Raw genomic sequence first — 6000 nt, 5'->3', positions numbered from 1 at the left:
TGTAAGTAGCCTTGGAGTTCATTGTATTAAAACCAGAAAGTTTATGTATTATTGTGGAATTGTATGTAACTAGATGGGAGATGTGGCCAACATAAACCCTGGGAAGTGTTACGAGCTTCAGAGGACTATTTCAAACAATGTGCCAGACAAGGCAAGAAGGAACCTTTGGGACAAACAAAGCTGAGTTGGCTTCCTAGGAAATACTTGGGAGGATGTGAATGTAAATTCCCAACTCTGGACCCAGCCTTTTGAAGCTACACCCGGAGGACAAACCCACTGTCTGCTGATTACCTGAAGATCAAAGTCCCTAGCTGCAAAAAAGAGGATTCACAGATTCAATGGCATGCTTGTTCTGAGCTAACAGCTGTTATGAACTTGTAGCCAAAGAAAAACCCCTTTGTTGGGTCTGAAGGACTGATCACCTGCCAGAATCCTTGTTGGAGTTGGAAGTGATTTGGGGTAAGCTTATTCACAGGCATGGAGGTTCTCTTATTGTTTGTAATGTTTCCTCTGTAATGCTTTCACTTTAGAAATAAACATGTTTGCTTCAAAAGGGCTGTGCAGTAATATAGCTGTGGGCAATTACACTATTTATACCCTCTGAGGAGAAAGCAAAGCACAGATGCAGGCATGCTTAGGCAATAAAGGCAGGCAACTGTGCAGTCAGGAGGGAGCGAGATGTGGGTCTCTGCCTTAGAGAGGTGACAGCTGAGGAGCCAGGAGCCTAGGGTGGGTGCCCTTGGTCAAAAATGGAGGGGGAATACAAGTACAGGTGCAGATGCCCTGAATTGTGAAAGACACCATCACACAACCCTTACTTTTGGGTTTAAGGCTTGCAGGCTAAGTCTGGCCAAAAACTCCCAAAGCTGCAGTCTCTGGACATTCCTCTGAGCATTCCAGTCCTGCCATGTGAGTGGTACATCCTCTGGTGCCCTTGACAGTCAGTTTGTCACTTGATGGTTACAGAGATCCCTCTGGCTGTTTCTAGTATGACCATAGCTAGCCAGATCTGGGAGATGTTTTCTTCTTTATTCATCCTGAATTTTCCCTTTAAGGCAAAAAGGGTTTCTTGACTCTAGACTCTGGTTAGTGATATCCCCTACTCTGGAGAATGGGATTTGATAGTGCAAGCCTGCACTTTGAAGAGGGTGCATGAGGATTTATCCTCAGGAGACCTTGTTTATGCCTCACAGTCATTGGAAGGAAAAAGCTTGGCTTGGGTCCAATTCTTTCTATATGTCTGCTGCTTTTTTGGGGGTGGGGGAGTAGGAATTTGTCAGTTGCTACCTACTGCAGTGTAGATTGTTCTTTGTTTTACTTGGGGGCATCTCTGTAGCTGATGTCTCTCAAAGAGGGAGAGTCCTGTGATGATGATATCTTTAAAGAAGGGAAAATTACTTACCTTGTAATTCTGGTTCTTTGAAGATCTGATCTCACAGGATTCTCATTTACCCACCCACCCCTTTCCACTCAATTTGCACTCTGTGTGTATATATATTTTGGTATGTCTGCAAAAATGTGTTTGTTTTATACCATAGCTCCAGAGCAAGGGAGTTATTTTACCATTAGCTAATACTTTAGCCTTTTGCTTAAAAATCCTCCTGAAAAAGCAACCACCAAAACCCCTGGGTGTTGAAGGCACTGGAAGTTTATGGCACTTATGTGGCAGGTTTAGAATGTTCCCCTTGTTGGAGTAGGTGAAGGAGGTGAGGATAAATGGGAGAGGCACAGCCTTTCAAAGCTCTTTATCTTTGGGAATTGAAGCCAGTCTTGTGCTGGAGGTTTGAGAGCCATGCGTGTGAATCCTGTGACATGATCCATCAAAGAAGAGAATAACAAGGTGTAACTATTTTTCCTAACTCCTGAATGGCACGGTTGCATTTCACTGAGTCTACTGCTATATTTTAAAAGTTAAAAAAATGAACTAGTAAATAAGTGTTATTCTTCATGTTTTAAATGACTGAGATGTTTTCTTCTGCTTATGAACTTTGTTGCTTTCAAAAATATAAACACAATTTTAAATCCAGCAGTACTAGTCTTACTACTAAGTTAATAACCATACTGTATCCTAAACGGAAAAAAATGGGGATTGTGACAGGATGTCAAGTTCTGGGACACTACGGGGAGATACAATACTTTCCTGCTGACTCAGTCAAGCAGCAAGACCAAGTAGGTCTCATTAGCTTTGTCAAGGTTCCTCCCCCACTCTGAACTCTAGGGTACAGATGTGGGGACCTGCATGAAAAACCTCCTAAGCTTATCTTTACCAGCTTAGGTCAAAACTTCCCCAAGGTACAAAATATTCCCACCCGTTGTCCTTGGACTGGCCGCTACCACCACCAAACTAATACTGGTTACTGGGGAAGAGCTGTTTGGACGCATCTTTCCCCCCAAAATACTTCCCAAAACCCTGCACCCCACTTCCTGGGCAAGGTTTGGTAAAAAGCTTCACCAATTTGCCTAGGTGACTACAGATCCAGACCCTTGGATCTGAGAACAATGAAAAAGCATTCAGTTTCTTACAAGAAGACTTTTAATAAAAATAGAAGTAAATAGAAATAAAGAAATCCCCCCTGTAAAATCAGGATGGTAGATATCTTACAGGGTAATTAGATTCAAAAACATAGAGAACCCCTCTAGGCAAAACCTTAAGTTACAAAAAAGATAGACAGACAGAAATAGTTATTCTATTCAGCACAATTCTTTTCTCAGCCATTTAAAGAAATCATAATCTAACACATACCTAGCTAGATTACTTACTAAAAGTTCTAAGACTCCATTCCCGGTCTATCCCCTGCAGAAACCAGCATATAGACAGACACAAAGACCCTTTGTTTCTCTCCCTCCTCCCAGCTTTTGAAAGTATCTTGTCTCCTCATTGGTCATTTTGGTCTGGTGCCAGCGAGGTTACCTTTAGCTTCTTAACCCTTTACAGGTGAGAGGAGCTTTCCCCTGGCCAGGAGGGATTTCAAAGGGGTTTACCCTTCCCTTTATATTTATGACAAGCTTCAATACAGAAGGATACTAAGGTTTGCATTGCACTTTAAGGAACTAGGAGCTGAGACAGTAGTTCATGCAGAGAAATAAATAAGTGAAACCCCTTATAAACAGCCTGCTCAAAATTAGGTTTTTGTTGTTGTTAAAATAAAGAAAAATCTCAGAAAGTGGTTGAGAGTTTTTGACACAAGTTTAGTGTGTTTGTATTATGTAAAGACCAAGGGAGGGAGACAGTATGTTCCCAGGGCTTGAAACTACAACCTATTATTCAAGTAGTCCTTTCTCATATGAGAAGTCCCAGTTTTACAGAATAGAATAGAGGTCACAGGCACTGTGCTTGGCTTTCATTTCACCTCCATTATTCACCTGCACAGAGCCTGACTATTTGGGCTTGGAAAGTAGACGTGGATATCACCCCTGAAGGTTACAGGAGAGTCCTGGTCCAGCATGGCTGAATTCAAAGGGAGTTTTGCCACTGACACTATTTTCTTTCATTGTTTTTCCCACCTGTTCTACAGCTTCTGTGTATTGCGGAGAGAAAATTGTATCTCCATAGATAGACTGCAAATTTTTTTCACCAAAATATGCAGATTTGGGTCAACTCAAATATTTTAATAAATTTGTGTCAATTATGATTAATTGTTTTGGTCAAAACAAAAAAGATCTGAAATGTCAAAAAGTACCATCTCACCTTTATCAAAACAAAACATTGAGATTTCAGACTAAATTCACAAGGAGACCATTCAAACATACAAGAAGGAAGGAGTAGTGGCCCCCTTACACATAATAGCCCAGTAGTTAGGGAACTCATCTGGGGTGTAGGAGATCTGAACTCGAATCCCCGCTAAGGGTTTCAGTAAGTGCCCTAACCACCAGGCTATTGGTTATAGTGGGTGGGGCTCTCTCAATCTCTCCTGTTGCAGCTGTTCCCTTTGTTTGGTTTCCTTCTTCAGAAGATAAATTTTCATGGCAAAAAAATATCAGACCATTGCTAAACAATAGCATTTATTTTTTATACAGTAACTGAAGTGTACTAAACACTTTTCAGAGAGTAAGAGGACCCGGACCTGATTCTCAGGTGCCTGGTGTAGTCATTTCTCCAAATCATGCTGGTAACATATTACAAACTCTTTGCACAGAAGTAAACGACTACACAAAGTGCAAGACAGTGGAGAATCAGGCGCACATTCTAGGTCCCTATTAGAATGCAAACTAATCATACAATATGCAAACATGTATTTGATGGAAAGAATACAAAAGCAAGGTGACTGGGCAGTAAAGTTTAGTAGTACAATTATTCCCATGACTTTATTTTTATTTAAAAAAAATGTTTATTATTTCTTCTCTTAGGTGACCACACCCTGATCTCTTCCTGGTATCTGGTTTCACCCTATTATTTTTCATTCTTTTAAAAATACTTTTCATTCATTAAAGCTCATCAACACAAGGAAACTGACTGAAATAGCTATTCTGCAATAGTTCTCCCAGTGGCTATTCTTATTTCAGAATAAGTGTACACTGAGGAGTTATTACAGAATAGCTATTGTGCTTTAAATTTGTAGCCTACTTTATTCTGGAGCAACTTCCCCATGTAGAAAATTCAGAGACTGAGTAATTTTTTTTCAAGAGTGCTTATGTGATTTAGGAGTCTAAATCTCATTTTCAAAAGTGACTTAGGCACTTAGGAGCCATTAGACTTCCAATGATTTTTAGGGTATGTCTACATGTTGGGGGTAATGTGCACAATGGCTGACTGATTTCTAAACTGCATTTATGAGTTGTAGATTCATTAGTCCATGTAGACCTTGTTGGTATGTACAAAGAGTTCCCTAGTGTGCTATAACTAAGGTGACCAGATAGAAAATGTGAAAAATCAGGACAGGGTGGAGGGGAATAGGCACCTATATAAGTAAAAGCCCTGACTATTGGGACTGCCTGTATAAAATCAGGACATCTGGTCACCCTAGCTTTAACATAGTGGTGTTTCAAACAGTATTACATTAATGAATGTTAGGGAGCTATTAATTCACACCAGCAAGGTCTACATGGACCAATCAATCAATGTGCAACACATTAGTGCAGTTTAGAAATCAGACACCTGTCATGCACATTATCCCCCAATATGCAGACATGCCCGGAGGTTCCTAAGCCACGTAAGTACTTTTGAAAATTTTACACATCATCATGGTTTAATACTAGGTTGATGATGGATGACTTAGAAATGTATAGATCAATTTGCATAATCTAAATGGCTGTTCACCATAGTAACTATCATATTTCCATAGCACATGGGTACTCTCTGGCAGGTGGGTGGAACATATTCTTCCACTTCTATGTCAGGTGGATTTCTTAGAAGAAAAAGAGTTTGTTTACCTCACATAACTTGCCCAGTCACGTGTTTTCTTAAAAAAAACCATAAAAATAATATAAGTGGTATTTATTAATTATTGTAGTGCCTAGGAATTCCAACTGAGCGTAGGGCCACATTGTCAGGCACTGTGAGAAAAGGTGAAGCTACGGCATTGTTTATTAGTTTTATGTTTTTTGTAAGGATACTCATACCTAGGCAAGTTGTGTGAGTAAAACAAACTCTTTTCCTTGTAAGAAATCCATATGTCACAGGAGTGGACAGTGGAAGACTTTGTTCTCCCCACCTGCCAAAGAGACCCATCCACCAAAACAATGGAGCAATAATCTTCTGTACCATTGCACCTTAGGAGTAGCCTGGACTCTCCTAGATCAGGTTAAAACTGGATTGGAGATAGGAGGTACTTACCTAACAGGAAGTCTCCTGAGACAAAGGAGGATTAGAAAATAGGTTAACGATTTATCATCTGAAGAGTCACTGAACCAGCAAGAAGTTTGGCTCGCTGAAGAGAGAGACAGACAGAGAGACACACACATGAGAGGCAAGTTAGGGGAACAGCATGAATAAGCTGGGACCAGATGGGTCACAGAGGGAGCTTTACTTGGAATGTCAGTTTACTGTATTCATCTGTGTGT

This window comes from Lepidochelys olivacea, assembly GCF_965140295.1.
Source record: "Lepidochelys olivacea isolate rLepOli2 genome assembly, chromosome: 1".
Taxonomy (NCBI): domain Eukaryota; kingdom Metazoa; phylum Chordata; order Testudines; family Cheloniidae; genus Lepidochelys; species Lepidochelys olivacea.
Note: the sequence above shows the minus strand (reverse complement) of the source record.